The sequence below is a fragment of the Haliotis asinina genome, chromosome 5 (genome assembly GCF_037392515.1).
Source record: "Haliotis asinina isolate JCU_RB_2024 chromosome 5, JCU_Hal_asi_v2, whole genome shotgun sequence".
Classification (NCBI taxonomy): Eukaryota; Metazoa; Mollusca; class Gastropoda; order Lepetellida; family Haliotidae; genus Haliotis; species Haliotis asinina.
The window spans coordinates 24,687,073-24,711,983 of NC_090284.1; the positions used below are offsets into that span (position 1 = coordinate 24,687,073).

A 24,911-nucleotide genomic window follows, 5' to 3' on the forward strand; every position below is an offset into this window, starting at 1 on the left:
ACCAGAAATCAAGTTTACAAGAAGCAGGACTGAAGGACCAGCTTCACTAGGGTACCACGACACCATTTGACTGCACTGATGCCATCGGACATTTGATTAAGTTTGGTTAAGACTCTTGTTATGTGAAATGTATGTGCCGAGGTGAATCAATTTGCACAAAATGCATACAAAATGCAATAAAACTCAACTGTGTTGCATTCTCTTTCTGTAAAGGACATGGACTATTCCATCCTTCACTAATAGGTAATTGGTATATGCATGGGTCTCTGACCTGTGTATTAGGGTGTCACACAACTGGCATGTGTAACAAATGGGAGGATATGGGGTGCATTACTAGGGGGACAGGGGTAAAAGGTCAGGTGTCATATGTTGCATCACCATAATCAAAGTGACAGGGGTCACAGGTTACATCACTATGGGTTAAGCCACAAAGGGGTAAGTGACAGCAGTCATAACATGCATAACCAAGCACGAAGTTCATGAGGTTATGAGATGCAAAGTGGCTAGTGCTCCTATATCTCCTACATGTACCCACCTTCCTGGGGTACTGTTGTTATACATCTCCTGTATCTACCCACCTTCCTGGGGTACTGTTGTTATACATCTCCTTTATCTACCCACCTTCCTGGAGTACTGTTGTTATACATCTCCTATATCTACCCACCTTCCTGGGGTACTGTTGCTATACATCTCCTGTATCTACCCACCTTCCTGGGGTACTGTTGCTATACATCTCCTATATCTACCCACCTTCCTGAGGTACTGTTGTTATACATCTCCTATATGTACCCACCTTCCTGGGGTACTGTTGCTATACATCTCCTGTATCTACCCACCTTCCTGGGGTACTGTTGCTATACATCTCCTATATCTACCCACCTTCCTGGGGTACTGTTGTTATATATCTCCTGTATCTACCCACCTTCCTGTGGTACTGTTGTTATACATCTCCTGTATCTACCCACCTTCCTGGGGTACTGTTGTTATACATCTACTGTATCTACCCACCTTCCTGGGGTACTGTTGTTATACATCTCCTGTATCTACCCACCTTCCTGAGGTACTGTTGTTATACATCTCCTATATCTACCCACCTTCCTGGGGTACTGTTGTTATACATCTCCTTTATCTACCCACCTTCCTGGGGTACTGTTGTTATACATCTCCTGTATCTACCCACCTTCCTGAGGTACTGTTGCTATACATCTCCTATATCTACCCACCTTCCTGGGGTACTGTTGTTATATATCTCCTGTATCTACCCACCTTCCTGTGGTACTGTTGTTATACATCTCCTGTATCTACCCACCTTCCTGGGGTACTGTTGTTATACATCTCCTGTATCTACCCACCTTCCTGTGGTACTGTTGTTATACATCTCCTTTATCTACCCACCTTCCTGGGGTACTGTTGTTATACATCTCCTGTATCTACCCACCTTCCTGAGGTACTGTTGTTATACATCTCCTATATCTACCCACCTTCCTAGGGTACTTGTATGGAGCTGTGGACTGCTTGACATGATCCTGCAACTCTCGACCCAGCTTCTCCATGTCAGTGTCCTCACCTTTGTATTTCGAGGTCAAGACTACGAATGCTTTAACAATCTGTAAATTACAGCAAACACTTTACAAGTCACTAGGTTAGACAAACTCTGTAATCATCATCACTGCCATTTATATTATCGCTGTGTGTCAACATTTATCGTTTTAAATGTCAACAATTAAATACAGGATAATTGATTTCTTCCAATGGCGAAATGATTCTGTCATGACTTACCTCCCCTCTCATGTCATCTGGGCTGCTGACAACAGCTGACTCCAGGACTGCTGGATGTTCCAGCAGAGCACTCTCAACTTCAAATGGTCCTATGCGATATCTGAAGATACCAAAACAAGGGAAAGCTTGATTAATAAGTATCAAATATGTAACAATAAAATCTTTCCTTACTCACGAGAGCTGCAAGAGTTCCCATTTTTGACATGTGGAAACAAAATCTCATTAACAAATTGGGTGAAAAATAAGGACTTTTTTATAGCAAAATAAAGTCCAGGAGATCCCAGGAGTCCAGGAGAAAATATGGCATTATATCCAGGGTGGCATTGTAACCATGTACGACAGTTAGAGGAGCTATGCAATCAACAAGGTGATTAAACTGATGTCTCATGTACTGAGCTTTGAAATACTGGATAATCCAGGAGGCGATTCTGCTGACTTTTTGTTGTAGGAGGCAGGTAGTGTATCATCACATGTGTTAACCCATCTGGGATTACAAGACTACTTAAAGGCAACATACAACGCATAACTTTGCAGTTACGGATACCTTTTGGTATGGACTTACAGTAATAAATTATCAACAATGCAAATTCACTTATAAAGTTGAAAAATAACATGATGAAAAAAAACCTGCGAAGTCATAGTTTAAACCATTCACTAATTTCATCCCAGCGCTGGGAGAAAAAGTGGTTTCAACAGCTGTGCTGTCCTAAAAACTGAAATGTTTTATTACATGTCTATGGAAACAGAAATATATGCTGACTGTGACAATAACTCTGTCACAGACAAAACTCAGTGTCTGTTTTATGGACACCTACATGCCTGCCTGCCCGTCTGCAAATACCAATATACAATATACAACTTCAATCATTGACCACATGCAATTTGAACTTAACATCTATCAGGCTATACGCCATCAACAAAATACATTAATTTATGGCTTGTACACCTGAGTTCTGTCTCTATCACATTATGTAATTACACAGACAGGCAGGTATGACACTTGTACACATGACATGTTATTATGTGTGTGGGCTGCAAACAACCTGCATCCATTTTTCTTGGAGGACTGGATCGGATGTAAACAGGTGCAAACTCAGATTGTCAGTTTCAAGTTCTGGTTTGTACTTGGACGAACGGCAGTTTCCAGTCACGCAGTTGTTTACCATCTCAGTATTTGTTGATTGGATCAAATGCAAATACAGAGAGCATGTATTTACAAAACCCAACATCTTTTTTTACCTTCTTTATGGATAGCAACTTCTTCTATTGCACTTTTGTACACCTATAATTTTGTTTATTTGTTTCTTCACAATCAGCAATGTATACTGTGTCATGAATATGTGATGAGTGTTCATTTTTTGGGTTGCATGTGACCTTTAAAGCGTGAATGATTTGGGTCAGATAATTTAAATCATGTCAATTATGTAATTTTCTGAATAAAATTTATATTTTATACTTATCCTGACTCATGCTTATAATGCCTATCTCCTCCCTCTATGCGAAGATCAAAAGATTAAAATCCCTTGAAGCTCCCTTGAAGCTTCCTTCTAACTGAAGCAGACGTACAATACACACCCATCAGGAACCTCCCTTTCCTGCCAGTACAGTCACATGACCAGCCATGCTTGCCATTCTCTCCAAATCTCATAAGCCCGACATGAGAATTACAGTGAATTCAGCATGCCTGAAAGGAGCGGCTGGGAGGGCTTGATGCCACGAGTGAGGATAAGTATAAAATATTAATTTTATTCAGAAAATTACACATTTTTCCTTATCCTGACTCATGCTTATTGCTTACAGAATCTGATGGAAACGGCGGTGGGTCATGTCATGCTGGATTCTGTTGAAGGCCATACTTCTGTTGACGGCCATACTTCCCCCTTTCTGTCTTCTGGTATGTCATAGCTGACATAAGTAGTCAGCAATTTGAAGATGTGTGGTCTTCATTGCAGTGAAGCCTTTCTTTCTGGTATATGTTTCATACCAGATCCATTTATCATCACATAATGTGCAGGTAGATGTATGTGAGCTATAGAGCTAGGGTGACTACCCTTGCCACTCTAGTAGAATATCCTCATTGTTTCAAGCAGGCTTTGGTACAATCCATAAGTGAAGTTGTAACGATGTTGGGTTCCAGAATGAGTACTGGGAACAAATTTCTCGCTGGCCAGTAAGGCGCAACCAAAATCAGTTGTATCAGCATCGTCTGTTTTATCTTCCCAATGACTTTCCGTAGTAGTGCTGGAGGAGGGAACATGTAAGTGGCACTGGAGATATGAATCTGCTTATTGAACCTTGTGGCAAATAGGTTCATTTGTGGGGCATCTGAATTTCTGACTGATGTCGAAACGCCTCTCTATGTAGCATCCATTCCATTAGAGATAGTTGCAGAGGGTGTGAAAGTGTGTTGGCCATGCCGATGCATGCACCTGGGATGTGACAAGCCTGTAAGTGGAGGTTCAAGTCATTAACGATGTTGAAGAGTTGAAAGGTCAATTGCAGCAGTGTGTGAGATCATGTTGATCCTTGCTTGTTTATGAAGAACGTTACTGTGGAGTTGTCTATATGAACCATCAGTAGTTCGTTCCTCAGTGCTGTTGACAGGTGCCATACTGCTTTGATTACAGCTTAATTTCCAAGTGACTGGTATGCTGAATGTGTTTGTTGCTCATTTAGAGTCCTGCTGGCACCTCGTTGTTTAGGAGATGGGTGTTGTAGATTCCGATTTCAGTAGATTCACAAGCCATCTGAATTGGCAACCTGAAGGTGAAGTCTAACTGTAGTCTTGTGATGCGCATGAATGCTGACGTAAAAGGCACTGTGACGTCACAGCTGATGTAGGAAGGTGACTACTGCCTTAGTGACCCGTATAACCTGCTATGGGGAGATATTCCAAACAACAGAACCATCCATTCATAGTGCTGACCAATGAATAGGAAGCACATAATGTCTGAATGTATCGGAATGTGCAGATAAGCATCTCGCAGATCGATACTAGCTAGATAATCCGCTGGAAGAATGAGTAGATGGATCATTCTGAACCATTCTGGCTTCAGTAGATAATCCTTGTTGAATTCCTACATGTTGTATATAAGTCGAAACTTTTCCTGAGTTTTTCTTGGGTACCAATCCTGGTGTTAGTCGATCTAGGTGTAGTTTTTTCACTGCACTTTTCTCTAGAAGAGATGATTCGGCATTGGCTAGTTTGTCTTGTTGATCCCTGGCGTACATGAAGAGTGCTGGATCTCTTGTGAGTGGTGGTGTTGCCTGTAGTGGGATCTTGTACATATCTCAGAGGATGCTCTTGACATAATCGTCTTTGAGATGTCCCGATTCCTCCAGTAGTGCTATAGACGTCCGCCCACTTGTGAAGGTTGTAAGGGAACGGCTAGGGGTGGAAGGATCCAGTCGTTCCGAACCCGATCTTCAATGCTTTCCTCCTTTAGCTCTCCTGGCAGGGTGTCATGTTCCATGGGAGCACCTGTTTCCTCCGGTTAAGTGACGAAAAGGACCCTTGCCATCACAAGCATTGTACTTCTTATCTTTTGCTCTCTGAACCCCTGGGAACTTTGACTTGTTGGAGTAACGCTGAGATATCTTCTTGACGACAGTAGTGTCAATCGACTTTACCATCATTACTTCCCTGGAGTCCCAAGTAAGGGATTTAGCAACGTCGTACATTCTGCCAATTGAATACCATGGATGCTGACCAGGGAGCTCTATACAAGGGTTTAGTCCAGGATGTGTTGTTGCTGATACTTGACATCTGAAAGGATGCATAAAAAGTTTCCGGGATGATAGATATAGGTGCAATCGGTGGAAACATTAAAGTGTCAGTGTCCTCATTACTAATCATACAGATATGAGCATCACTGGAGTCCTTTGATGGGCAGATGTCCAACCCGTTCGTGATCTATGATGTAATTTTTGAGTCCAAGGAGACAGATTCTTCCAGTGATGGAGATCAACGATATCCATCTCTGTCCTTCAGTGACTGCATGCATGAGGGGAAACAATGTCCATGAGTGTCATCATGGTCCTCCTGTCTATATGTATCCCTGGAACATCTACCATTCAGTGCCTTCACTCTATTCTACATGAGTCCGTCCGTATCTGATGAAGATGACGAATGATGATGGCGTCCCCAATGAATGGGGGATGTAAACAGTGAAAGCTTGCACCTGCAGTGTGATCTATGAGTGCGAACACTTAGCAAGTTGATGGAAGGAATATCATCCATACTGTGACATGAGGATACAGCCGATGGCAATGATTTCCAAGAACGGGTGCGTGCATACAATGCCTATTCCTTATCTGATGGACCTATTGCAGCCGATGAATGCAGGGCGACTGTAGTTGTAACTGCTGACTGGCGTTTCCATTCCTCTTCAAAACAGTGATCCATCAAGTTCATCATATGAATGGTGAACTGTTGCATGAAGAGGCTGGTGTCCAGTGATTGCAGCGGGGGTTGGTTCGCAGAAGCATCAGATGTGTTGAGTGTAAATGTTGTAAACGTCTGTACAGATAGCAGACTCTCTGTAGGATGCAGCCTAGTATACAACTTAGTTGATGACGGTCTAGTAGACGCCGCTCTTTGATCCTGCGTGCTGATGATCTGTACCTCTGAAAGGAGTAGTGGAGTTTTATCAAGAGGGACGATCTCATCGCTGAAAGACTTTGAAGTTGTCATGGAGTGTTGTTTCCGAGCAGTGCGTCTGACTGATCACTAAAATGATGAATGTTAGCTGTTAACAACATGCGGTTACAAGATGCAGAATCAACCTATCTAGACAAGACTAGCGAGAGCATATGTTGTTTGTCCATTGCAGGCCTTTGAACAGAAGAATATAAATATAATGCAAATTCTGAATCAGATAAATTCAAAGTCTTCCACAGCAAACAGTGGAAGAAGAAATGGGTTTGCCCAAAGGACATATTACATGCGTATCAACCACAGACAGCCATATTGGGACCCAAAGTGCCTCCAAACGTCTTCCTCGGGCAATAAAGGCGAGAGTGACAAGCATGGCTGGTCATCTGACCGTATTGGTGGGAAACGGAGGCTTCCAGTGGGTGAGTGTATTGTATGTCCCCTTCAGTTAGAATGGAAATTGAAGGGATTTCAAGTGTTCCATATCTTCACACAGAGGAAGCAGATAAGCATAATAAGCATGAGTCAGAATAAGGAAAAAAAACCATTGATGATATATGTACATACTACATGCATCCAGGGTAATTAACATGATACTATACCCTTACTAGGGGCATTAAAACCATGGTGCACTGTATACATCATATTCATCAGGAAGACACCGTATCTTGGATAAAGCTTCTGTAACATGCTGACAGGATGACATATCTAGGATAAAGCTTGTACCACATAATAACAGTATGAGTCCTGCAGGCTGACAGGCTGACAGTTAGGATAACACTCATACCACATAATCACAGGATGAGTCCTACAAGCTGACAGGCTGACAGGATAACACTTGCACATAATCACAGGATGAGTCCTACATGCTGACAGGCTGACAGCTAGGATAACACTCGTACCACATAATCACAGGATGAGTCCTACATGCTGACAGGCTGACAGCTAGGATAACACTAGTACCACATAATCACAGGATGAGTCCTACATGCTGACAGGCTGACAGCTAGGATAACACTCATACCACATAATCACAGGATGAGTGCTACATGCTGACAGGCTGACAGCTAGGATAACACTCACCACATAATCACAGGATGAGTGCTACATACTGACAGGCTGACAGCTAGGATAACACTCGTACCACATAATCACAGGATGAGCCCTACATGCTGACAGGCTGACAGCTTGGATAACACTCGTACCACATAATCACAGGATGAGTGCTACATACTGACAGGCTGACAGCTTGGATAACACTCGTACCACATAATCACGGGATGAGTCCTACATGCTGACCGGAAAATGATTATCAGATTAAAGCTGCTTCATATGATAGTGAATACATTACCCTGATGACAGGATGACGTCATCTGCTCTTCCAACAAAGAAGATGTAGTCGTCTTCATCCATGTATGCCCTGTCCCCTGTCAGGTAGAAATCCCCACAGAACACTGATGCTGTCTTTTCTGGGTCACCCTGTGCGAAGCAGATGTAAAATCACACAGGCCAATGCCTCTGCACAAAACAGGCAAATATCCAGATCAAATTACAGTCCTGACAACTGGGAACACAATGCTTGTAAATCAGACCCTGTCTAAATCTAAATCAAGCAATCCAAATCACTGACTGTTGATTATGATGGGAATGCATCCAGTAGCAACCTGAACATATTTTGTATGATATTATCTGAGGACCTACCATTATCCAAGAGGTATCAAATGACATATCGTTTTCATTTTCTGCAATTATTTTACAAATACTATACCCTTGAGTTGTGAGACTCATATCTTGTGAACCATATTATCCACATTTGTGAAACTTTGGACATGGCTTTCCTAACGATCCCTTCAGAATAAAATGGAAGCTTTACAAACAATGGACATCGAGTATACAGTTAGGCTCATTACTTTTGACATCCCCACTTGGCAGTAGAGTAGCTGTTATTTGGTTGTTGTTTTACGCCGCACTCAGCAATATTCCAGCTATATGGCGGCGGTCTGTCCCAAGGAAACCTATGCAAGTCTGAAAAATGTGGCAAGTCTAGATTTCCTTAAACTGAAGAAAGTCTAAGGGCTTCATTTCATTATATTGTTGTTTTTTTTACTATAAACTTTTTTCAGTAAAATATGTTCATTTCAGAGACTAGTTGTTTGTCTACTTTATGAGCATCTGTCAATGAAACTGGGATATGATGTGATGTGTCAACCAAGTTAAAAAGCCTGATCCGTGTCGCTGAAGACAAGTTCTAACTGGACTGTCATGGTTTGCTGAAGCTACTGACTAATTTCAATCTACGGTGTTATTTTGACTGTTCTGTAAAGTGAGGTCCTGAGTAGGACATGTGTCAGGCTGGTCCTGAGTTTGATGGAGATCAGTTCCAGGCGTGTCAGGGATTCTGTCACAACACGGTAAGAAATATAACCAACACCCACCACATATCTTGAGAAGAGTCCCACTGGCCTGTGTGGTTTGTACCGAACTCCAATGTTTCCCTCCTTCCCTCTTGGTAAAATGACCACTGTCGTCAACAACCTGGGCAAGAGAGAACAGTATGGACATCAACTTGACAGCAGCCTACAATGTACATGAGGACGCTTTCAGTAAACTCTGAATTATCAGACATAGCTGAATGAAAGTATATTGTATATTTGTAATATTTATCCTATCTCATGTATTATGCTCTCTCTATTGTGACGACCATGAAGTGAAAAAATGCTTTTAAGCAAAGATGAATTAAGTTTCTAGCATCCTTGAATCCCTCACTCGAAAACACTCCCCACAGCTACCATTCTCTGACGGTTCAGTGCCTTGCAAAAAGCATCCTGTATGACTTCTGGCTGACCTTGTGACTTCCCGTCTTGTTATTCTCTGGCGTGCAGACATGTTGCTTACATCAGACACACCCTCCCTCATAGCGCCGTTAAAGAGGGAAGAGCCAGACCAGGGTGGGTCTACATAAGTCAATCTTGAAGCAATCCTCCTAGGATGAAATGCTGAGAGGACCACATCTTCTAACTGCCATCATATGTGCAAAGAAGTGAGCAAGTAGATCAATCTGCTAGATCCTGTGTGGATAAATGGGCTTTAACATGGCAACAGCTTCTGTGGTAGTGAGGATTATATTGACAGGAGCCAATATCTTCCAAATAGTAGTGTCTAGATGCAAAAGTTCTCTATCCTTGATGAGGAAGGGTGAGCAGGCACGCTTGCAGAGGGCAAGAAAAGAACCCTTGGTTTTGGGTATCAGGAGAGCCAAGGAGTGGAAACTCATCTCTGATCTGCTTGAGGCTCCAAAACCCTGCATCAAGGTCTGTAACGCATAGTCTCGGAGGGAAGGTGATGGAGGAGAAGTCACCAGGTTTCATGATGAAGGTTGAAAGGACATCCTCTAGTGACTTGCACAGTGGAAGTTGTCAATCCATGTAGACTCACTGTCTGCACAACAAACATGGTCGAAGGGGGATTCACTGATGCCTGGAAGATTGCCACTTGTGTGTTGTAGACTGCAGCAGAAACATTCTTATGACACTTGTCACAAACTTTACACTTCTTAAAGGGTTTATTCTTGTCTAAACCACTGTCAAGAGGGACAGCCGAGCAACATGTCCGCATGTCCTGGAATTACAAGACAGGGAAGTCAAATGGTCAGCCGGAGGTTGTGTTGCATGCTTTATGCACAGCACTAAGTCATAATCAAAACAGGTGTGGCGAGTGTTCAGGCGAGGGACTCAGGGAAGCCAGAACTTTATCCTGAAAGTAAGCCTTTCTCAGCAGCATGTTTCAACTTCTTGGTGGGCAAAAGAGAGAGATGTATGTATATCCACAGTTAACACACTTACCTGTACATCTATGCCAGGGCTGGCCTTCCCCATGGATCCTGGCTTCACTTTAACACAAGGGTATGACCCACACAGAAACGTCTGCAACAAATAAACACAGTTCTGAAACATAGAAAATGCTAAATTCTTTACCTTATTGTTCATTTCCTGGTTAACTGCATGTTTTCATAACTTATACCACTTTGCTACAAGCCCCACAGATTGGCCTTTAGTCACCCAACTGACCTACAAGCCCCACAGATTGGCCTCCAGTCATCCAACTGAGCTACAAGTCCCACAGATTGGTCTCCAGTCACCCCACTTCACTACATGTCCCACATCTTGGCCTCTGGTCACCCCACTTAACTACATGCCCCATAACTTTGGATCTAGTCATGTTGTAGTACCTTCACACATGCACATGCACCCCAACCCCTACCCCATATACTCACTGTTTCTGACAGTCCATAGCCCTCATAGAGAGTGAGACCAGTACCATTCCTCCATTCCTCAATCACCTCTGGATTCTGAAATGACAGGATTTGAAACAGCACGTGACATACTCGTATCTTGAATAAGATCGATTTCCTACAAAATGTTATAATATGATGATGATATATATGACAAAAATGGGAAAAGAAATTGTGTGACTAATGTAAGGAAATTTTTATTAAAAATGGTATATGGTTATGTTTGGAATAATCAAAATGCTCAGCCAGAAAACTATTTCACTATGTCACTGACCCAAAGAATGAAAGACATCTATCAACAAATATGGCTTGAATCAATCTATCTATCCTCGAAATGTCTGTATTATAAACACTGGAAATCTGAACTATGTAAAGAATAATATTTACCAAAAATCACTGTAAAGAAATTCCGTGTAGCTTTGTCTTGTTTTTGCTGCTTTTCGTACGAGATGTATGTTGATACTGGTCGTTACATCAATATTCCTTGTAACGTTAGAATTTGCAACTTCTATAACGATTATGTTGTAGAAGACGAATACCATTTTCTTTTTATATGTCCCACCTATGAAAACCTTAGAAGGAAACATCAAGAATCCTACTATTGTGCTCATCCAAATAAAATAAAGATGACTATGTTATTAACAAGTGAAAACACTATTGAATTAAAGAACCTGTCAATGTATATCTATTTTGCATTTATACAAAGGAAATCTACTTCAAATTTGTAACTTGTAAATATTCCACACATGCTTTTCTGCTGCTTAGCTGTAAATGTCGTGTATATAAATGTACAATAGGCATGTGGCCTTTCAAGTACCAAGTAAAGATTGATTGATTGAAATAAGATCTGTCTTAGGATATAAACACCCCACCCACACCATATATACAGAAGACAAACATAATCTTTTCAGTCACAATTCCGAGAGTTTCCCTATGATTCCAACACACATTCTCTGCAGTACATGCTTTCAACTTACCACTGGCTCCCCTCCACTCACGCAGTGACGCAGATGGGGAAAGCAATATTGTGTCAGATCGTGTTTGATAATGCTGCGGAGGGCTGTTGGAGCGGAGCAGAAATGAGTGATGGGAAAATCAGCCAGGATCTGGGAATACAGTGGATTGTAAACTTACAGACACTCTCTTGATGACTTGTGAGTGAATGTTGTTCTTTTCACACATTAAGCAATATTCATTGGGCATTAGGCTGGAAGATACAAACGTTAGATACAAAAAAGAGCATGAGCAAACATTCAGGTCTTTGAGGCACACGATCAGACAGTTCCGCCAATGAAGTAATGTTGCAGGTTGCAGTTTACTCATTTTAGAGAAGTCTAGCCTCTCTGGCATTGGTGGATAGTGGATCATTGGGTACACACCCATGAAGAATTGACAAGGCTACCATGGGAGACATTTTGACAATTTTAGAAAATCCTGGAATAAAGTGTCATTACTGAAAGAAACTACATATTTTATTAGCATTACAATATTTAAAGGTTTAACCATGATGTGACAAGCAGGTGAAAGTAGCTTCAAGGATCAGTCATTGTGACATCCAGCTGTTTTCACACTTGTGTTACCTTGATAGTCTCCAGAGGATTGAACTGTTGGTTGCTGTAGACAAAGACACAAGATCCACTGATCCAGGGAGAAAACACGCTGGACCATGCTGACTTGGCCCATCCTGTGTCCGACATGTTCCAGAACACTGATGTCTTTGTGAGATGAAGGAAGTACCTGCATCAGAACCGTAAACCCTTAGTGGAATTATACAAAGTAAAGGTATTGGTTTGTGTGTTTCTTGTTTAACACTGTACTGAGCAATATTCCAGCTATATGAGGATGGCCTATAAACAATCAAGTCTGAATCAGGCAATCCTGAGGTCTGAACTCTATGCACTTGGGATATGATGACATGTGTCAGCCAGATCAACAGGGCTGGAGCGGGTAACACAGATACCCCGGGTGGGTACATAATGAGTTGGACCCAGGTACCCGTCTCAATACCTGGACCCCTTATGATCACGAGATTTAACAACATAGCATGTTATTCTTTCAGGATTAAAAGGTTGTACTGTCTTTGAAGATTTACGCATTATTTACAGTCACCTAATTTGAATATAATACATGATTATGATATTAGAAAACTCAAAAAGCAGCCTCTGAGCTGAAGAATACATTGCCATTTCTTACAAACTAGATGGCAGGATTTAACGTATCAGATGTCCAGGTAGGGTTGGGTAATAGGAGGGGTGGGGTACCCAAGCAGAAAATCTGGACCAATCCCAACCCTACAGGTCTGTAAAGGTGACCACCCAAATCTGTTAGTCACCTCTTGCATAAGGCAAGCATGAGTTGTTGGTGACTAATGCTAACATGGACATTCATAATTTCAAGTAAAGGTAGGAACAAAACAAATAGAAGCACTGTCATCAGCGGTAAAGAGGCAGTTTCAATAAATGCAGCTTTAACCACCCTTGCTGTGTTTTATCAAAGTTATACTAGACACTTGTTATGGATCTGCAACTTCTTTATTATTTAAGCATGACGTTTCTGGGCTAATACTTGCCCCTTCATCAGGTGAAATCTCCAGAAGTTGCATATCCATAACAAGTGTCTAGTATTACCGTACAAACTTCTAAATGCCTATCAAACATTTTTAGCAAAGTTAAAAATTTAATAAAAGTGGGGAAGGCAGATATTTCTGTGGCCTCAACTGTCCGGCCTCCCATAGCTGTATTTCCATGAGAACCTTCATGTGGACTCACCGGGCTGTGATGGTATGACCAAGGCCGTAGCTGACATGAGTGTGTTCTGTCATCTTTGGGGAACCTGTCGTTCCACTTGTGAAGAACAGCGTCATTGGGTCACTCCCTTTCGTGTTCACACACTAAAAAAATATCAAAGCTGTCTCACAAAATAATAAACAAAATTTCATAAGGATCTTACTGACCTAAAAACAACTCTTGATTCAGAAAACAGACAATAATATGTGGCCTCAAGTTGCTTGTTTGCTTGCCGTTTTATGCCGCACTCAGCAATATTCAAGCTATATGTTGTCAGCATGTAAATAATCAAGTCTGGATCCAGTGATCAAAAGCATAAGCATCCACCTAAGCAGCTGGAATATGATGACATGTTTCAACCAAGTCAAAGTCAAAGATATTTATTGTACTTAAGGCCTCTGGCCCATATACAAGTAATACAGGTATATTATCAACACATGTTAAAGACATTTCACGCAAGAAATTACAGTTCAGATAAGATACTGCTTCTGAGGATGAGAGCATGTTTTACATAGAGGGCAAGATTACGTGTTACATTTTCATTTTAGGAGCATAGAATGGAAACACTGGCAGTTGAGGGATATTTTATCTGGGATATATTTTTTTCTTAAATCGACATAATGTGGGCATACAAAAACAAAGTGAATTTCATCTTCTATGGCTGAGCCACATAGTGGACATAGCCTTAACCGTCTCTCCTTTGAAAGTCGTCTGCCCTTGTTTACTGATAAGTCTAATAAGCCCAATCGAAAATTGACAAATATGCATCTGATATTTCTAGATGTCAATACAGATAGATACGGTTCAGGTTGAATTAAGCTCTTATGCGATCTGTACAGTTGATATTTTGAACGATTGTCTAAACAGGAATGCCATTCTTGGTGATGCATGCTAACAGATTGTTCTCGAAATTGCTTAAGAAATGGATTAATATTACCAACTGTTTGATTTAACCACACAAATCCAAACCCATGAGAAAACCAAAGGTTTCTAATATGGGACGTCCATGTTGTCTTACCCTTATCATCTAAAAATACAAGCATGTTATAAGCTAGTTTGGGGATTCTTTGTTCGTGCATTCCAAGGATCTTTAGCCAATATTTTAGACATCTGATTTGTGAATTTATATATATCGGATACCTACCACATTCTCCATAGACCATACAAGTTGGCATTGCTTGTGCAACATTTAAAAATCTTTTACACGCTAAAAGGTGTAATTTCTCCAAAGATTCATAGCATTGGAATCCCCAAATTTCAGAGTCATAGAGCATAATTGGTTGGATTTGTGCATTAAACAATTTAAAGAATATTTTCGGGGTTAAAATTCCAAAGTTCTGGGAAACTGACATAACATTAATAAGAGACTTCTTAGCATGAGATTTTAGAGTCATAGAGTCTGACCATCCGATCCTTTTAGTCGCCTCTTACAATAAGCAAGGGTTACTGAAGACCAGTTCTTCATTTTCTTCAATAAATGATATAAACCTATTCGTAGTTACGCAAAACATTCATGGTTCAGCCCCATTCCTAGATAATTACAATACATAGATGACTGGTTTGTACAGTTTAAGCACAAATGCATCCTTTATCGGGTCCTGCATTTGGATGGGATTGAGTTTCCATGGTGTAAAGATATTGGTTGATGGTGAGTGTACCAGTAACAAGTTTCCATGATGGCTATAGTCTGGCACAGATGGAAGAGCAACTCCTTTGTTATATGCTAGCTTCAAAAACTAATCCAAATTGTCTAGAATTGTGCCGAGGCAGGTTAAAATCATATCAGCAGGACCTGCAACCAAATCATCAGCAGATCAAAAACTGGAATATCTATATACAACGTACCTCAAATTGCTCAGATGCAGATTCAAACAGTTCATCAAAATTTAACCAACCATTTCTGAAACAATGACAAGACATTAAGCAGTGTCAGATAGTTGTTCTGTTTATTCTATGCTTCCAATTTTGTTTTATTAATTTTAAACAGCATTAATCCAAGAACATTTGATTAACAAAATTGGAAATCTTAACTATAGATTGTATATTTATATGCTCATCCTATCTCATGATTTGCACTTCTCTATCATGCTTCAACACTGAGTAGAACAAATAAGAACTTTCCCTTAGTGTGATCATCCTCTTCTTGAAGCCATACAGTAGTGCAACAAGACACCAGAAACGGGCTTCACACATTATACCCATGTGGGGATCTTAACCCAGACATTCTGCATGACAAGTGAACGCTTTAACCACTAGGTTACCCCACCACCCCCTGATAAAACAGAGTCTGATATTCATAACAAAAGTAAAACGAGACAACACATCTGTCTATCAGTTGCTATGTTTTTATATTTTCTCAAAATCTGAAATCTCAGCTTTTCAAACGACAGAATACAATAAAACACTCTATGTTGTGAAATGCAACTAAATACTTGAGATAAATACAATTAAAAATTACAAATGGGAACTAGAATTAGTAAAACCGAACACACCCAATGCAGTTAGATCAGCTTTTTCAACAAAGAATTCCTTTTCCGTGACATATTGCAAACTCTTCAAGCTATTATTTGAAATTCTTACCTAGATGATTTGGAATCAACAAGCAGTTTAACTCTGAGGTTTGGACACTGACTGGCAATCTGTAGGACATATCAAAAGAAACAAAATACAGAACTGACATCAGTCCCTAGTCCAGTTAGTAAGTGAGTGGTTGAACAGTTAAGTGGGTTAAGTGAGTGGCTTAGTGACTTAGTGAATTGAATGAGTGGTCGATGAGAGGTTGACTAAGTAAGAGGTTGAAAGAGTTGTGGTTGAGTGAGTGGTTAAGCTTGTGAAGAGAGTGAGAGGTTGAATGAGTTGTTGAATGAATGGTTGAGTTTGTGAGTGGTCAAGTGAGTTGTGGTCGAGTGAGTTGTTAAGTTTGTGAATTGAGTGGTTGGATAAATGGTTGAGTGAGTGATTGAGTGTGTGCTTGAGTGAGACGAGTTAGTGAGTGATTGAGTGTGTGCTTGAGTGAGACGAGTTAGTGAGTGATTGAGTGTGTGCTTGAGTAAGATGAGTTAGTGAGTGATTGAGTGTGTGCTTGAGTGAGACGAGTTAGTGAGTGATTGAGTGTGTGCTTGAGTGAGACGAGTTAGTGAGTGATTGAGTGTGTGCTTGAGTGAGATGAGTTAGTGAGTGATTGAGTGTGTGCTTAAATGAGACGAGTTAGTGAGTGATTGAGTGTGTGCTTGAGTAAGATGAGTTAGTGAGTGATTGAGTGTGTGCTTGAGTGAGATGAGTTAGTGAGTGATTGAGTGTGTGCTTGAGTGAGATGAGTTAGTGAGTGATTGAGTGTGTGCTTGAGTGAGACGAGTTAGTGAGTGATTGAGTGTGTGCTTGAGTGAGATGAGTTAGTGAGCTGAGTGAGTGGTTGAATGAATAACTGAGTTAGTGAGTTGAGTGAGTAAAAATCACCCTCACCCAGTTTCAAGTAAATGACATCACAAAAGAATCTGAACTGTCTTTTCCATTCGTTTGAGATCAAGCATGTACCTGGTCCACCATATCTGCAGTTGCTGCATTTGTGATGATGCATGTTGCCTGAGACGACTGCAGACGGTGAATGAGGTCACTGCTACGCAGCATCATTGTCCCTGGGCTCAGAACTACACCTGTTCACAGTCAACAGATGCCTCAATAGCATGGAGAAAAATCTGGACGATGGTCTGTTTGTCTCCCTTCTTAGTTTGTTCTATATTTGATTAATAAAAACTGATGAAGTTTGGTTTTATGCTGCTTTTAGAAATATTCCAGCAAAATCACAGCCAAGGACAGAGATTAAAAAATGATTTCAGCTGACAATGGAATGGAAGTAACCTGACGATGTGTTCTTCTCTCATTTCATTTTTTGATTGAGACCACTAATTCTCTTTAAGAAATTGCAATGAAACATTTTATAGAAGTGTCGAGTCCAATCTTTTAGTGTAGATGTATATGCAAGTATGACATACTTCCATAAGACCTGAGAGTAGGGTTTACATGTTTAACCCCCTGGATGCTGAGGGTCTTTTTTCATGTGCAGTTTTTCTTAAGATTTGAAAAGTTAACACTGTGAGAATTGAACTTGTAGGGTGCTGAATCTACATACAGCTATAACCTTACACAGAAATGCAGAATATCAAATTTCCTATCCATTGCTATAAAAATGTGCTCCAATCTTTCTGTGAAAGATGGGGGTTCCAAGTCAATTTAGATAAAACTAATGTTATTAAAATCTAAATATTTTAGATATTTAAATACTTACCTTACCATAGGTCTTATGCATATTACCTCTAGCTTCGCTAAACGAGATCAGACAGTCGTTGATTCGCCATCCCCTCGATGGCTACCTCATGTAATCTACGAATGTAGTCACGGAAGTGACGTGATCTCTCCACTCGCGCGAGAGCGCAGAATCCAAAATTCACTTTTACCGTCAACCGGAAGGTCCGAAGAGTCCAAAGTGGGGAGGAGCATCCAGCGTTGGGAGGGAGTCACCGCCCTATGGTAAGGTAAGTATTTAAATATCTAAAATATTTAGATTTTAATAAATTTTTAACTTACCTTACCATAGGTCTTATGCATATGGCTTCGACAGATGGATGGTGGTGTGGACTCCAGAGGACCATCCCTCAGCAAACAGTGCACATGCATCAGGAGAACTCGGGAAAGCCAATGTCAACGGTCTCAGGATAATACCTGGAACAGGACAAAGAGCAACCCAATAGAACTCCAAAGAAAAACCGACGCACCCTGGGGGTGAAGTTAATCTTAAGACCAAAGGTAAGTAGAAGTGTAGTTACCTAATGGGCGGATGGTCGGGTAAGTTGCTGAGCAACCACCAATGGACCAAATGACTGTAATCCCTCCACGTCTTCAACTGCCAAGTCCCTCAAGTAGTGGGATGCGAAGACAGTTGATGACCTCCAGAAACAGCCCTCCATGATCTGCGGTACTGTGCAGTTCCGATGGAGGGCCATCGTAGACGCCAAGGCCCTGATCTCGTGCGGGTTACTTGCTACCGGATGAGGCAGGTGCTTGTCGTCATAGGCCGCCAGGATAGTCGATCTGAGCCAGAGGGCAATAGTATTTCTGTTTACTTCACCTTTGCAGGACACGGCAAAGGGAATGAATAACCTTTTGCGGGATCGTCTCCTAGAGGCTGACCTTTTAATATAGCATCTGAGAGCCCTGACTGGACATAGCAGCTCCTCCTCCAAGTCATGATGACCCAAGATCGTAGACAAAGGAGGGATGGAGAATAACCTGTTAGGCTGCCCGGGAAGCTGGTTCTTAGCCACAAAATCCCAAAGCAAACCCAAATGAGCACGTCCGTGTCTTGACTGTTCAAATCGGATCTGAGTAACGTCAAGAGCATGGATCTCGCTGACTCTAGCCGCTGTTGCCAATGATAGTAAGAAAACCGTCTTCTTGGAAAGATGTTCAAAGGAGGCTTCTTCTAATGGCTCGTACGGCGGCCCTCTGAGATGTTGAAGGACAACATTAAGATCCCAAGCTGGAGGACGAAACTTGGTCTTCTGGTCTTCCAGCTTGAAAGCTTTGAGAAGCGCAATAAGTTCCGGTATCTTGGAGATCTGTGAATCTGACTTGATAGCAAGGACAGAATTCAAAGCTGACAAATAGGTGCCTAAGGTACTGCCTTTGAGATGTCTAGAGTTCCGTAGGTAGAGAAGGAACTGTGCCACAAACTGAGGAGATGCTGCCATGGGATCTTGAGATCTTCGTGCGCAAAAATTCTCAAAAGAGCGCCATTTGTCGTCATATAAAGAACGGGTAGAAACTCTATGCGCGCGAGCTATAACGTTCGCCACGTGCGCAGAGTAGCCCTTAGCCTTTAATGCTCTCTGCAGATGACCCATGCGTGAAGATGGAATCGCCGTGGATCCGGATGCAGCTGTCGACTGTGTGGATGTCGAAGCAGATGCAACCACTCTGGAAGTTTGTAAGGGTCTCCGCTGGCGAGCCGTCGAAGATCGGGAAACCACGATCTGGCTGGCCACCAAGGTGCGACCAAAAGCAGTCGGAGGTTCTGTGTCAGTCTGATCTTGGCGATTACATCCGAGAGAAGAATTGGAGGAGGGAACGCATATGCGTCCAGTCCTTCCCATGATAGAGACATCGCGTCGACTGCCCACGCCTGTGGATCCGGCACGGGAGATACGTACGTTGGTAACTGGTGATTGAAACTGGTGGCAAAAAGATCTACCAGTGGTCTCCCGAGTTGCCAGCAAATCTGGCGAAATGCGTCCGGATGAAGCATCCACTCCGTCGGGGATGGTTTGCCGGGGCGCGACAGGGCGTCTGCCAGAATGTTTTTGCAGCCGGGAATGTGACGAGCCGCGATCACGATGCCGTTGCTGTCTACCAGATCCGCTAACAGGAACATCTGGTCCAGAAGTTGTTTGGACCTGGTTGTACCCTGATTGTGAATCACCCACACGACCGTGGAATTGTCGGACGCTACCAGGAGTCTGGAGTCTGTTAGGACCGGTAGCCAGTGGCGAACCGCTAGGATGACTGCTTGCATCTCCAGGCTGTTGATATGCCACTCCTTTTCGGCGTCTGACCACAGCCCTGAGGTTGTCTGGCCATTCAAATGAGCACCCCATCCCAAGAGGGATGCGTCTACAAACAATTCGTGGTCGTGGTTGAAGTTTGTCAAACAAACACCGGCGCAGACGTTCCACTCTACCGTCCACCACCTGAGGTACTGATGCAGGTGCGGGGGTAGAAGAAATGACGACTGGAGGTCGTTCTCTCGAATGAATGGTAATAGGAACCTCTGTAGTGGGCGCAGCATAAGCCGTCCTCTGAGGGTGAGGTCCTGCGCCGACGTCAACAAGCCCAACAGAGACTGCCATTCTCTGAGGGTGAGAGGTAGGGACAGAGCTCGATCCGTAAAGGCGAGAATCTTCTGCCATCGATCGGGAGGGACCCTGACTAGATTGAGCCGAGTCAGGAACAACCCCCCAATGAACGTTAACTCCTGCGTTGGTTTCAGTTGCGACTTCTCGAAATTGATAATCCATCCCAACTGTTGAAGTAGGCGTGTGGAGAAGTCCAGTTGTTTGCGTAGCAACTGAGGATTGCAGTGATTTAGAAAACAATCGTCGATGTAAGGATCGAAGTCTATCCCCCGGAGGTGCAGAAACCGGGTGACAGGCAGTGTGACCCGAGTGAAAAGCCACGGGGCCGTAGAAATTCCAAACGGCAGCACTCGCCACTGGTAGTGTACTCCGTTGAATATGAAACGCAGGAACTTCCTGTGGCGTGGGAATACAGGAACGTGCAGGTAAGCATCCTGTAAATCTAGGCTGGCCATCCAAGCTCCGGGTGACAATTTGGCTCGGATCTGATCCAGTGATGTCATTCGGAAATGCGGGGGCTCGGCTAAATACAGGTTGTTGAAAGTCGCCATGTTGTGAATCATTCGCATTTTGGTGGAACCTTTCTTGGGTATCAGGAAGATGGGTGAATAGAACCCCGGGGAGAGATGGGGTTCTGACACTATCTCTATAGCATGTTTTGTTAATAAAATGTTGATGTTTTCTAGGATAAGTACCTGTTGATCTATTGAGTACCCTCGTGACAGGGGAGTGGTAGTCAACGGCGGAGCTCTGGCTAGTGGTAGCTTGTAGCCGGCTCTCAGGATCTTGCAAACAAACGGGTCTTCCAGGAATGTCCATTTGGCCCAGAAGATCCCTAGTCTCCCACCTACAGGGGTCGGATGAACTGGTACGACTGGGGGTGGGAGGTCCCAGTCGTAGTAGTCCATGGCTTCAGCGGCCGGAGTAGGGACGCTTGCCCCTACCTCGACCGGACGTAGCTGGGGCATCCCTGCCACGTTCTTGAGGCTTGCGCTGGACATCTGAGTCTTTGGTACGACCTCGTCCCCTCCCAAACGAGGAACGGATCGACTCTCTCCTGGGTACATATCTTTTCTTGGCATTACCCCTGGCTCGGCCACGAAATGCAGAGCCCAAGGCCTCGAAAGTTGACAGCGCCACTTCCGTGTTAGTAAGTTCGGCATGTTGTTTATACACCGACGGTATCTTTTCATCAAAGAGGAACTTAGACGTAAATGGTGCACGAAGAAGTTGACGTTTAAATTCCTCTTGCCAAGAACAAGCATCTAAAAATCCAGATCGGCGCATAGTAGTAGTCATGGCTAGCGCCGCACGTAAGTGTCCAAGTAGGTCATGGAGTACTCTGCCTTGCCAAGCAAAAATGGTAGTTAAATGATCCACCCTCGAGGCATTATCCTCTGACAAATCCAAGGCTGCAGCGGAGGTGACTGACGCAAGCGCCGAGATAGGTTTAAGCATACGTTTCAGTTCAGTATCAACAGCTGCTAACTTTGAATCCTGAACTCTGTAAGATGACGGAGTTGAACTTGACAACCTCTTAATTGAATCGTCTAGCGCCGCCCCGTTGTCGGCAAAATCCAGACTGTGCACTTTATAATCTGATTTCTTAGACTTCGACGCTTTGATGGTCGGATTTAAGGATAACTTCGCAAAGTCCGAGTCTAACAAAGTAATCGCATCCGCCACCATAGGGTGTGGTGGAATAAGTAACTCAGGAGTCAAGTGAATCGACGCCGGGTTGTTTGAATCCGAAGAAGGGGAAGGACAGTCCGGTAATCTGTCGGCAATCCACTCAAAGACAGCAGTTAAGGGAAGATAGGTGCCATCACTATCACCAACATTGCCAGGTTCCTCCTCATAGTCTGGGCAAAAGAACTGTTCCTCGTGTTCCTCCCAGGAAATAGAGGTTGATTCTCGTCGCTGACTCGAGTTGGAAGCAGAGTTCTTAGTGTTAAATTCTTTGCCGGAAGTCCGCAGTGGTTCCGGCGATCGCGAACGCTGGGATCTAGAGAGACGTCGTGGTGATCTTGACCGAGATCGCACTCTACGTCTACTTCTGGTACGTGAGTCTTCCTCTAAGGAGCGCCTTGGAGAGCGGGAAACCGACCAGGAGCGCCGGCGCCTGCTACGGTGTGGAGAACGAGAGCGCCGACCCTTCGGGGACCTAGAACGAGATCTGCGCCGGGAGCGCTCAGCCTCTAAACGACGAGCGCGCTCTTCATCCAGCTGGCGCTGTAACATTTCTTCTTTAGTCAGCGTATGAGACACTCTGGGGATCCGATAAGACGTAGTTATAGGAGCAGGGTCCGGCAACAATATTGGCGCTGGCGTTGGTACAGGCGCTGGCGTCGGAATAGGCGCTGGCGTCGGAATAAGCGCTGACGAAAACACCGGTGCTGATGTAAACAAAGGCGCCGGGACAGGCAGTGGCGCCGGGAGAGGCAGAGGCGCTGGTACAGGCAACGGCGCTGGCGTAAGTCTAGGCGCTGTCGTTGGTAAAGGTGTAGATACCGAGGTAGGGAGTACAGCAGCGCCCGGCGTCAAGAGAGATCGCAGAAGCCTCTGAACTTCAGGATGGGATAAGGCATCCGGGTGAGATAAATCTACAAAGGCGTCCGAACGCGTAGGCTCTGGAGAGGAGCGCGCCGGCGTAATAGATGAGCGCTCCACACTCGGCGTTGATAGTGGTATTGAAGGCGGTGGTAGATCTTGGTCGTCAGGTAAGGATCCCAAGGAAGACGCTGGCGACGACATTCTTCTCTTACGTTGCGTAAAACGTTTCCTCCGAACCGCCAAAAAGGTCTTGAAATCGGTGAGAGATAACGCTTGACAGTGTAGGCACCGACTATCGATGGAACAAACAGCGGACGCACAATCCGGACACCAGGGATGTGGGTCCTTGGCTGATTTCTGCCCCTTGCAGACAGTACAATAGTGTCGAGTCATACACAGAACTGTAACAGACAAGAAACCACGACTTGACGACATGTTAATACAATACTAGGAGGAAAACCCCCTACATAAAAATGTAGAAAGTAGTTGCACCCCTACGTAAAAAATAGGCACACCCGTAAGTGCGGGGCAGCGAAAAATAACAACCACAATGGCTGCCTTCGCTACGCTGAAATTCATGGCAGAAAAAAGTATGCTAAATACCGAAAACACAAGTGAAAATGACCAAGCATGGGCAGAAACATGACGGGCAAACTACCAACAAGATGAACTACCCTCATGGACGCCATGTCGTTCTCACCTCCGACATGGCCAAGCCAAGCCTGAGTGAGAAAAGAACAACACGAGGTAGCAAGGTAAGCACATTAAATGCTTGTATGACTTGACTTTGATACATAATGAGGGGATACAAACCATACCTACCAAGGAGTAGCAACTTTATTGAAACTACACACAGTAGGAAAAAAAAACTGCAAACCAACACGTCCGTTCGCACGAACGCTAAAGGTAAAAGTGAATTTTGGATTCTGCGCTCTCGCGCGAGTGGAGAGATCACGTCACTTCCGTGACTACATTCGTAGATTACATGAGGTAGCCATCGAGGGGATGGCGAATCAACGACTGTCTGATCTCGTTTAGCGAAGCTAGAGGTAATATGCATAAGACCTATGGTAAGGTAAGTTAAAAATTTATTGTATTGATATTTTATACTTATCCTGACTTGCTTATCTCCTCTTCCCTGGCGAAGGTAGTGGAACACCTGAAAATCCCTTGAAGTTCCCTTCTAAAAGAAGCAGACGTAAAACACACTCACCCAAATGTAGCCTCCCCTTTCCTGCACTCCCGGCTACGTGACCGGCCATGCTTGTCACTCTCTCCTTATATATCGCCAAATATAGGAATTCAGCGTGCCTGTGCGGGGGCGCCTGGGAGGGCTTTTGTCATGAGTCAGGATAAGTATAAAATATCAATTTTATTCAGAAAATTACATATTTTTCCTGATCCTGACTCATGCCACTTGCTTACAGAATCCGACAGAAACTGCGGTGGGTCAGGCCATGCTGGATTCTGCTGGCTGTCAAAATTTACGTCCAATAATTTTTCCCCCCCAATGGGAACTTGTAATGGCGATAATATGGCCCTGCTCTTCTAGTATTCATTGTAGATTCTGGGGGGATCGCACCCAGTTGAACTTGTCTTCATTCGAAGATATCGTTGACTTGGATGTGTGACATCGAAAGTAACTAGAGTCCTGTTAGTTCCTGAGCAACGACAAGTGGCCCAAAACTGATGAATGCCAGAGACGTCCTCCGTGGCTATGTCTTGTAGGTAATGGTTGGCAAACACCGTGTTTCACTTCCAAAAGCAGCCCTCCATTATAGTTGATAGTGAGCAATTCCCCTGTAGCACAAGTGTAGAGGCCAAGGCTCTAACTTCGTAGGGGGTGGAAGCTCACGGAGGATCCAGTCCTGCTGCTTCATAGGCCCTTAATATAACAGCTCTGATCCACACTGAGATAGTGTTGCGAGATACTTCCTTAG

At 43.4% G+C, this 24,911-nt stretch overlaps 1 pseudogene; it reads right to left on the reverse strand.

Moving 5' to 3' along the window:
* LOC137283777 (acyl-coenzyme A synthetase ACSM3, mitochondrial-like) overlaps positions 1-24,911 on the reverse strand; it is a 41,538-nt pseudogene that overhangs the window by 4,088 nt on the left and 12,539 nt on the right.